Genomic DNA, 11212 nt, shown 5'->3' with positions numbered 1-11212 from the left:
AGCAATTCTGAAAAGCCTTTTGAATTCAAAGAGTTGCTGGGTGCAAAGACACACACACCCCCCAAATTACGCTGGGACAAAGTATTCGGAGTTAAAAAGCGCTGTTTCATCTCAATGCAAAAATTCATCCTTATCTCTTCACGGATTAAACCTCCTCCCTTTTCTTCTGCTCACGAGCTGTAAAATCCAATGAGGATTTCAGAGCCAGGAAAATACATTTATCTCCTCCTTTCCTCAGCTGTGCTTTGCTTTATTCCGTCAATGTGTCGCTTGAAATTTGTTGTGCAGCTCCCCAAGATTTTTGGGATCCCTTCCCAACCCCATCCACATTCCACAAAACAGGACAGCGACAGCATGACTGGAATTTTTCTTGCCTGATGGATTCAGCCCCCGGAAGAGTTTGTGGTTTAAATCCTGTGGATAGTTTAGGGCTTGACACACAAATTTATTCCATTTCCCACAACCAGTTACACTGTAAAACTCAGCATCTTCCTCCCCAACACGTGCAGGACAAGATTTGCTGCTTCCAAGTTTATGGATGAGGAAAGAAAGGGGAAAAATGGTGAGATTTGAATTTAGAGTCAACAAACATCTTAATTTATGAGGCAACAAGTCCTGCACGTGGAGAGACAAAACTAGGATTTTTTTAGTTGTTTTATATTTTAGGTGTTTTCTTTTTTTTTTTAAGTTGTTTTATTTTTATTTTTTTAATATTTGTAATTTTTTCTATTTACAATATAAAAATTATATTTATAATTTTATTATTCTGAATTATGTTTACATAGAATTTATGCCTGTAAAATTCAGAATTGTATTATTCTGAACTATTATATTATTATATTATTATTAAATTATTATGTAATATACATTAATATAATATATAATATATAGAATATACAATATATACAATACATAATATATATTATATAATATATATCATATGATATATAAAATTTCTATATAATTTATATATACTATATATTATTATATTATATATTATTAAATTATTATATATTGTTATTATGTTACTATATTATTATTAAATTATTGTATTTTTATTTTATTATTCTGAATTATTATATTTATAATTCAGAAGGGAGCACTTCTGCAAGATAAAACTGCTGGGGAGCAATGGTAGGTGCTGGCAAAATAAATTAATAAATATAATAAATATAATAAATATAATAAATATAATAAATATAATAAATATAATAAATATCTTTCTGGCTGCTCCCCCAGTTTTTGCCACTGCAGCTCTAAACCCCAAGTGCAGCCCTTCAAAAGGAAGTTGTTGCTCAAGAACACAGATTTTACCAGAATAAAAGAGAAAAATCAGTGGGAAATGTGGTTCAAAGAGCTTTTTCCAGGCTGAGGGTGGGGTGGGAAACGAGAGATAAAAAAGTTTCATGGTGAGAAAAAGTTCAATCTACTACAACAATTAATAAAATCAGTGAAACAGTTTCAAAATGTGTCAACTCTATGTTATTTCAAAATAATAATTCGATTTTACCGATGGAATTTCTCCTTCCTGCTCTGTTTATTGAGGTTTTCTCTCCCATGCCCAGGCAGCTCTTCCAAGGGATGTTGGCAGAAAAGGTGTCAAAATTAATCAGGGAATCACAGAATATCCTAAAGTTGGAAGGGACCCACTGAGATCATCAAAGGATTAATTAACATTCCTTTAGTAGACAGGGAATTACAAATTACTTCCAAATAAACAAAGCAACTATTATTGTGTGTTACTAATTACAGATCTAATTATCAACTCCAGGCTGTGGGGAAGGAAAAAAAAAAACCTATTTTTGCTCATTTTATCCTTTTTCTCTGCAGGGTAATTCCAGAATATTTGTGTGATATGAACCTCTGCAGAAGTTTGTGGGGCTGGGGGTTGGAATTTATTGATCTTTAAGGTCCTTCCCAACCCAAACCATTCCATGATTTTTAATTTTCCACTCTGGAATTCCATCTCTTCCCCTGGAATGACCCTAAATGACATCCCCCCAATTATCCAGGTTCCTCTTCACTGATTCCATAGGATCCCACTGTCAGTTGATTCCCTATTGATGCTTCCAAAGGTTTGGAACTCCCTCTGCTATTATTATTATTATTATTATTATTATTAAGCTAAAATTTTTAATACTGCCACGATGAACACACCCATCACTCGACTTACCACTTATATTTTACTTACAAGTTCGCTTTTAACTCGTTTTTACCCTGAAGATAAGGCTCTAGGAAGGGAAAATGAACTCACAGCTGCTTTTTGTGGTTAATCCTGAACGTTTAGAAGCAGAAAATGAACGAAAAGGAGTCACAGACTTGAGGCATAAAGGAGATATTTCCAGAGTTCAAAAGAAAACAACAGATGGGCTTAAGAGCTGCCTGGGTTACAGCAGGGGATGAGATGAGCAATTCACAGGCTACACAGAGTCTGATAATAAATAAAAGGCATTAAAACCCACCAATAAATTATTCTGATGTCCTATAATTTATCATAGAAGAATTAAAGTCTTTTTTTTTTTCCCTCTTGTGTTAGAACCACCCTCTGTTCCCTTCCTCCTGGTCACTTCACGGCGCAAACTCAGCAGTGCTTTTGCATTTGTAGCAGCTTGTGAGCCTGTGTTTGAGACAAACCAGGCAGAATTCCAGTTTTATCCCGAGAAATTCAGCTGGAAAGGACTCCAGCTAAAAGCACAGGAGGACAACAAGCAGTTCAAGGAACCCCCTCACGTGCTAAATAAGAACGTTGCACCGAAACAGAAGTCGCTCCAGTTTGAAAAACACCGAAAAGAATAAACACAACCCTAAAAACTTTAAGGCCAGAAGCACAAAATATTGCTGGGAAAGCTTCTTTGGGTTCAGAACATGGAAAAAAATGCTGTATTTACTGTCAAAAGTGCTGCCACTCACTGGGCTCGTGGTTTCCTTGGCACTGGTGGGAAGCGAAGGGCTGTTTAAAACACCCCCAGCCTTGGCCTGAGGAGTTACTCAGTAGTTCCTACTCCTGTTGGAGTGCAAAAGTAACTTGAAAACTTGTTCTCTACAGTGCTTTCAACCTTCCCTTGTTTTTGGTTGTTATTTTTTTATCATCTCTGAAGGAGGTGTAAAGTCCTTTAAGAAGAATTCCTGCGCGGGAGCGGAATATCTTCATTTTCCTCAGGGACACCCTGAGAGGTGAATCCCCTGTAAGTAATTCCCAGCCACATCCAAACCACAAACCTGCACCACGGGCACGAGTTTATTCTGCCAGGTCTGCCCTCAGCTTTGCTTTTGATGTGGTTTCTTTTTCCCCCTTTAACCTGCTGCTGTTTTCCATGTCTATGAGGACCAGCACGCTCCCCCATTCCAGGGTTACCCCCCCTCCCACTTTGGAGCACATATCCATTTAAATTTGGCATTTCTGAGTCAACCCCTCATTTAAATCAGATGCTTTGCCAGTGGCAGGCTGACAAAAGGGTTGTGGCATTCAAATTAGAAACCTTGGAGGCTTCATCTAGACGTGCTGGGAGTTGCTCCTCACCTTTACCCTCCCTCTCAAACATCTCCCTTTCCACTTAAAACCATTCCTATGCGGACATGGAAAAAATTCCTGGCTTTTTGTGATGCCTGTGAACTAAATTTTTCTAGTCTAGAAGTTGTACTCTGCAAATCAGACACGTAATATTCTGGATTCCTGTTTCCTCTCCTTTATTATAAAGCCAACCAGTGTCTTGCCATGCAAATATTTGTAAAGCAAGCAAAGGTAGGAGGTGAAAAAAACCCCCATAAATATTCATCATTCTTAATGAAACCTTTATTTCTGCCTGTTTAGTTGAAGGCAAATTTATCAAACATGCTAATTATACGAATTACAGCTAATGAGGTTTAAATGTTGCTCCATTTCCATGGCTTTGCAAACATCCTCTATACCTTAGACAGGGGGAGAAGGGGAGGGAGGGAGAAAAAAGGGTGGGGAAATCACTCTTGAGGCTCTTGCTGCGAGTCCAAAGATTAAACATAAGCTTTACAAACACACCTAAAAGTGTATTAAATCTTTAATGCTTCCAGTAATATATAGCTTTAATTACTATCCCGTTGAAAAAAGAGAATTCCCGGTGATATATTGACTTCCTCTTAAGGTTTATTAAAAAGTAAATTGCATTTCTGCTTCTGTGGGGAGTTTTTTCATTTGGCTTGATAAGCACAAAAAAAAAAAAATCGATGGCAGCCAAAGGAGTTTGGAGGAGCTCAAGGCATTATTGCACAGGTGTCCCAGAAATAAGAAGTGCTGACAGGGATCAGGGGCTGGAAAAATAATGGGAATGGGGGTGAGATCATAGAATCATAGAATAGTAGAATCGCAGAATCAGCTGGGTGGGAAGGAACCTCCAAGATCATCAAGTCCAACCCTTGATCCAACCCCGCTGTGGTTCCCAGCCCATGGCACTGATGCCACATCCAGTCTGTCCTTAAACACCTCCAGGGATGGAGAATCCACCACTTCCCTGGGCAGCCCATTCCAATGGCTGAGCACCCTCTCTGGAAAGCACCCAAGAGAACAGGCAAGCAAAGACTAAACCAAGACACAGCAAAAATCCAGAATCACAGAATGATTAAAGTTGGAGAAGGTTTCAGAGTCCTCCCTGTGTCCAGTCCCCACCTTGTCCCCCAGCCCAGAGCACTGAGTGCCACATCCAGCCTTTCCCTGGACACCTCCAGGGGTGGGGACTCCACCACCTCCCTGGGCAGCCCCTTCCAGTGCCTGACCACCCTTTCCATGAGGAAATTCCTCCTGATGTCCAACCTGACCCTTCCCTGGCACAGCTGGAGGCCGTTCCCTCTCCTCCTGTCCCTTGTTCCCTGGGAGCAGAGCCCGACCCCCCCCCGGCTCCCCCCTCCTGTCAGGGAGTTGTGGAGAGCCAGAAGGTCCCCCCTGAGCCTCCTTTTCTCCAGGCATTTTTTGGGCCAGTTCAGACCAGGAAAAACTCAACTCTGAATTTCCAGGTTGACTTTCCATCCTTGAACAACCAACCCCTCCTTTGAAAGGTGTCTCAACCCAACGAGTCCCAACACGTCCCCTCTCTCTCCTGGCACCCTCCAGTGGAGCCCCTCTGGAAAGGGCACTGGAGCAGCATTCCAGTGCCTGACCACCCTTTCCATCAGGAAATTCCTCTTGATGTCCAACCTGACCATCCCCTGGCACAGTTTGAGGCTGTTCCCTCTCATCCTGTCCCTTGTTCCCTGGGAGCAGAGTCCGACCCCTCCGGCTCCCCCCTCCTGTCAGGGAGTTGTGGAGAGCCAGAAGGTCCCCCCTGAGCCTCCTTTTTTCCAGGATGAGCCCCCCCAGCTCCTCAGAGGATACTCCAGCCCCTTCCCCAGCTCCTCTGGACACACTCCAGCCCCTCCATGTCCTTCCTGAACTGAGACCCAGAGCTGGACAGAGCCCTGAAGGTGCCCCAGCACAGGGGGACAATCCTGGGTCACCTCACCTCCCTCAGTCCTTCACAGCACTGAGGGCTGGATTGTTCCCGAAGAAAAATTCCAGCACGGGAAGCCACAAGGAAACAGATTTACGCCAGAGGATTTCCTGCCCGCAGGCTCCCGGCCAGCCCCGAATTTGGGGAATTTGGTGGCTCCCTCTCGCACTTCCAGGAGCGCCGAGCTTTTGAGCCGTTCACCAAACCGTCCCCCGGGGGGGCTCGTGCTTTTGTAAAGCTCTTTCTCACATCCAGGAAATTCGCAGCCTAATTCCAAAGGCACGCGCGGGGAGCTGCAGGGAGAACAAGGAGCCTGGAGGGTTTTTTTTTTTATTGCTTTTCTGCAAGTCAGTCATTACCCCCGCGTTTGAGAAGAGCCCGGCTCAGATCCCTATCTCTGCCTCTCTCCGTTAAAGCTCAGAGCAATTTTCTCTCGGTTATTCTCTCCCAGCTCGAAGCTGAACAGGATTTCTCCAGAAAAAAAAAAAAAAAGCCATTGCTACTCCTACAAACCCTCACTTCTGCATTCCCAGCCTGCCACGAATTCAGCTTTTCAGCCGTTGTCTGGAACGCCCGGAGAAAGCCACGGCTGGCTTTAAAAACTTAGGGTTTGATTGAAATTAGTTCAGCTTTATGGCGAGAGAGGCTTATAGAAAATAACCTGGATGCCGAGCTGAGCTTCCCAATGCACAGAGCAGAAAGGAAATTGTCTTTGAAGGATCAGTCATGACAACTTTGTGCTCTTTTCCACCAGTGACAGAACTTCCAGAAAACCAAAGTCACCTCCAGCTTCCATCCTGAAGCTCCCAGCCTGTCACAGAAGATGTCAATAGACATAAAAATTAGAATTACAACTCACTTTCTTCAAGTTAATCTCCCAGAGCTTGCTTAGCACCGTCCTGTCTTCAGTTCATAAAGAAAAAGACACAAAATAAAGATGAAAAAAAACCTTCCCAGCCCTGGGAATTCCTATTTATGCTCCAGTCCTCCCAAATTAACACCCACTCAGTGGGAACACCTGCAGGAGCTTGTTAATCACTTCTCATCTGGAATTTTTTTAGCCCTCTCCTTGCCTTATATTAAAAGATGCAAATTATTTCTCCCTTTTCCCCCTTCTCTTTTTTTTAACATCTCTTAAACCTGTCATTCCATGTTTCTGGGTCCATAAGCAACACGTCATTTCCATATTTAAGTATTCCACCAGTATTTAAACACTCCTTTGTTCACAGGAAACACAAATAAGTAAGGAAAATAAACAAAATAAATGAGATCTTCTCTTAGTCTTTGAATGCTGATAAACATTCCACAAGGAAAAGTGAACAACCAGACCCGGGGAAAAGCATGAACAGGAACATGGCAAATCCATGTGATGCAATATAAAAAATTAGGGAATTCATCTGCCAGCTCATGGAAAGGTGTGTTCAACCCTTCAGAAGCCAAATTTTCATCCTGGTGTCATTTTCAGCATTTTCCTGAGGATGGGGATGGGTGATGGGGCTGGAATGTTCTAATGATGGCTCTGCCAAGCTCTGCTGTAATTCCATAGGGGATCCATAGGGGATCCTGGAGGGGAAGCTTCTTCCAGCAGGGATTTCCATGCTAATGGTGCCCCAATCCATCATGGGGCCTGGGAAGTGAGATCCCTAAACCTTTCTACTCCTCCTTTCCCACCAGGGTATTCCTTGCCCATCCCTGGGGGCAGGAGAGGGGAGGCAGGGGGGGGTTTATCCAGGACTGGGAATCTGGACAGGAGAGGTAGGGGGTGTCTATCCAGGACTGGGAATCTGGAGAGGGGAGACAGGAGGTGTCTATCCAGGACTGGGACTCTGGAGAGGGGAGGCAGGGGGGGTTTATCCAGGACTGGGAATCTGGACAGGAGAGGTAGGGGGTGTTTGTGCAGGGCTGGGAACCTGGAGAGGGGAGACAGGGAGTGTTTATCCAGGACTGTGAACCTGGAGAGGGGAGTCGGGGGGGGTTATCCAGGACTGGGAACCTGGAGAAGGGAGGCGGGGGGGGTTATCCCTGTCTGGGAACCTGGAGAGGGGAGGCAGGGAGTGTTTATCCAGGATTGGGAACCTGGAGAAGGGAGGCAGGGGGTGTTTATCCCTGTCTGGGAACCTGGAAAGGGGAGGCAGGGGGGGGTTATCCTGGGTTGGAACCCTGGAGAGGGGAGTCAGAGGGTGTCTATCCTGGGCTGGGATCTGGAAAGGGGAGGCAGGGGGGGGTTATCCAGGATTGGGAACCTGGAGAGGGGAGGCAGGAGGTGTCTATCCAGGACTGGGAATCTGGAGAAGGGAGGCAGGGGGGGGTTATCCAGGATTGGGAACCTGGAAAGGGGAGGCAGGGGGGGTTTATCCTGGGTTGGAACCCTGGAGAGGGGAGTCAGGGAGTGTTTATCCAGAACTGGTAATCTGGAGAGGGGAGGCAGGGGGGGTTATCCCGGGGTGGGAATCTGGAGAGGGGAGGCAGGGGGTGTTTATCCAGGGCTGAGAACCTGGAGAAGGGAGGCAGGGGGGGGTTATCCAGGATTGGGAACCTGGAGAGGGGAGGCAGGGGGTGTTTATCCCGGGCTGGGAATCTGCAAAGCGGAGGCAGGGGGTGTTTATCCAGGACTGGGAACCTGTCCCGTGCCTCCCTGCACACACAGGACGTGAGCAGAAGGACCAGCAATTTCCCAAACACCCACTCACAGCCCTTAAATCCCATCCCTACAATCCCGGGATGTGGCACTTGCCGGAGGCCGCCCCGCTCAAGGTCACACCCGGAGGGCAGAAGGAGTTTCAACCGCTCCTTGTAAACAAAAACCTCGTTTAAAAGCCAAAGCCAGGCTGAAACGAGCTGGATTTTGGTTTCCTGGGGGTGGGATCCGAAGCTCTGCGTTTAAAGTGCTCCGTAGCAACAGGAATTCCCTAAGGAAACGCTTGGAGCATCCCTGTGTGCGGATCAGACTGGATGAATTCCTTGTGCACCTCTCAGATCTGCAGAGCAGGAGACACAGGCTTTGTTTTCCGCTTCATTTTTGTCCCCACTGTCACAGTTCACTGAGATATTCCTACTTTTTTCCTCTTCTCTGTCTCCCTGGTGTCAGTTTGGATCAAAAGCCCTTTCAGAACACAGAGACTTGTCCCTTCCTGGCACCTGCAGAGCAGCCAAGATTTATTTCCCCAGTGAAAACCGTGTCAAGCCTGACTTGGGCTTGTTCACAGGTCAGGAGGCACAAGGTGTGGAAAAGAAAAGCCCTGGGGAGAAGCTTGTTCCTCAAAAAAAAAAAATAAAATCACTTTATATCATAATATTGCTCATTAGCAAGAGGGGCCAGAAGGATTAGAGGAGCTTAATTATTTATTCCGTGCTAGTTGTCCAAATATTTAAGTTTGCACCTGGGAGAAGCAAACTGGTGCCCAAATGTAGCTGTTAATGTCACATCCACTGCTAAACCACTGCATCAGGTGCATTAAAAATACATCAGAGTCTCCCCAGAGGAGCTCATCTCTCACTTCATGCTCTGATCAGTGAGGACTATATTTACTTGAGGACTAACTAAAGCCAGGTATTGACCTTCCCCTCCTTCCAGGGGGGTGTTGCCAGGGTAATTCCTGAGGGATGGGAAGGCTGCAACAGCAGCTGAGTTTGTTCAGGGAGATATTTCCCTCTCCCAGAAAGGTCCTTGGCTAAAGAAGAGAGTTCAAACCCCTTCCCTGATGTATCCCACGGAGGTGGAGCAGCAGTGGGAGGGATCTCCAAGGCACAGGGGGTGTCTGGAGACGTGGAACATCCCTGTGCCATCCTCGAAAATGGAATTCTGCACCGGCGCTCTGAGGCTTTGCTACCTCAGATCCACGATCTGAGGACTTAATCTCTCATCCTGCTTAACCAGACAGGGGATTTCTGTGCAGAACAGGCAGCAATTAGAGTTCAACTTTCAAAGAACTCCTCCTCCTTGTGTAGTTTTTCGCTCAGGGCACGAGGCTGGGGTGGGCAGAGCCAAAGGGCTGTTCCCAGAGGGAACATCCTCATTTCCCACTGAACTCCCAGCAAGGAGTTGTTGTTTAGCAGAGGATTAGGCTTGAAGGAATCGAGTGTTAAAGAAAAAACAAACAAACCAAACCCACAAACATTTGCATTTGATATGTAAAGCAGCGTTAGTGCTGCAGGAACAGATGGGAAATGCACTGGGAATGCAAATATTGTCCTGTTCCTCGGTGTTTTATCACACACACTGAAAGGATTCTGCCTTCCCTTTCTCTGCAGAGGGACAAATCCCACAGCCCTCTCCCGAGCTCAGTGCAGGCCGAGGTGTGATGGTGTCATTCCTGCAGCTGGAAATTCCAGGGGTTGCCAAGTCCCCTGTCCTGCTCCTTTCATGGAAAAGTGTCCTTATTTATTTCTCAGGTCAAACACAGGGACTGTGGGGTTACTCTTGGGAGGGGAAAAAAGGAAGACTGATGGTTCATCCTTGGGGGGGGGAGAATTAGGGAATAGAATCATGGAATGGTTTGGGTTGGAAGGGAGCTTGAAGATCACCTTGTTCCACCCCCTGCCATGGGCAGGGACACCTTCCACTAGCCCAGGTTGCTCCAAGCCCATCCAACCTGGCCTTGGACACTTCCAGGGATGGGGCAGCCACAGCTTCTCTGGGCAACATGTGCCAGGGCCTCCCCACCCTCCCAGGGAAGGATTTCTTCCTAAAATCTGATCTAAACCTCTCCTCCTTCAGCTCAGTGCCATTAACAAGACAGAAACAAAGAGTTTAGGGTCACCCTCGTCCCTGGAGGATGCTGGGAAAGTTCGTCCATCATCAGACCCATCTCAAATCGGTGGATTCCTGTGGGATGAAGAAAGCAAAAGGGATCCATCCAAAGCAAAAGGGATCCATCCAAAGCCAAAGGGATCCATCCAAAGCCAAAGGGATCCATCCACTCAGAATGTGCTGTTTGTAACCTGGAAAGGTCGATGCTGGTAGAGAACTCTCGGGGTGTGACACCACAGACACCACAGGGAACCCCATCCTTCCTCACCACTGCAGGTCCTTTCCGTGGGGAGCCACAGGCTGGAATTCAGGTCTGGCGTCCCAAAAAACGCCCCTGGTGGGATGAATTAACATCCCAACCCCCTCCTTCCTGCCTGGATGTGTCTCTGGGCAGCACAAACCGCTCCTGCTGCGGGGGGTGAGGAATCCTCTGGGCTGCAAAGGTGCGGATCCAGCGGGAGCGCATCCCGCTCCAGGGAAAGGGGGAATTTTGCCAGCAGAGGGCAGGTGGATTGTTAGGGAAGGAAAAGTTCCCGGAGAGGAGCAGCAGGAGGTCCCTGCAGGCATTCCCTCCTCAGCTCTGACGTCACAGGCCGTTTCCCAAGCTCGTGATGTCACCGGGAAGTGAGTAACTCCGCAGGAACACGAGCTGGGACAATCACCAGGGCAATTAAGCACCAATTAAGGTGTCGGTGAGAGCTTGTGAGCTCTGCCCTCCCTCTCCATCGCCGAGGGAGCTGGGGCTGCTCAGCCTAGCAAAAGGAGGCTTTAGGGACAAGAAAAAGGGGATTTTATTGCTCTCTACAACTCCCTGGAAGGAGGTTGTGCCCAGGTCGGGGTCGGGCTCTGCTCCAAAGCCACAGGACAAGAGGGGACGGCCTCAAGTTGCACCAGAGGAGCTTTAGATTGGATAGTGGGGTGAAATGTCTTCATGGAAAGGGTGGCCAGGCATTGGAAGTGGTGGAATCACCATCCCTGGAGGTGGCACGTGGGGACGTGGTTCAGT

The 11212-nt window shown here is 46.7% G+C and overlaps 1 long non-coding RNA gene across 1 annotated transcript; it reads right to left on the bottom strand.

Moving 5' to 3' along the window:
- Nucleotides 1–4161: 4161 nt before the first annotated feature.
- On the bottom strand, nucleotides 4162–10395 carry LOC116797508. The gene is made up of 4 exons (XR_004360665.1): nucleotides 10217–10395; nucleotides 8262–8434; nucleotides 6316–6359; nucleotides 4162–4284 (listed from the first exon to the last, which is right to left on the bottom strand). It is a non-coding gene; the product is annotated as an uncharacterized LOC116797508 (long non-coding RNA).
- Nucleotides 10396–11212: the final 817 nt, after the last annotated feature.

The sequence above is a fragment of the Chiroxiphia lanceolata genome, chromosome 22 (genome assembly GCF_009829145.1).
Source record: "Chiroxiphia lanceolata isolate bChiLan1 chromosome 22, bChiLan1.pri, whole genome shotgun sequence".
NCBI lineage: Eukaryota > Metazoa > Chordata > Aves > Passeriformes > Pipridae > Chiroxiphia > Chiroxiphia lanceolata.
The sequence above is the reverse complement of the archived record's forward strand: the minus strand, read 5'-3'. Positions and strand labels throughout refer to the sequence as shown.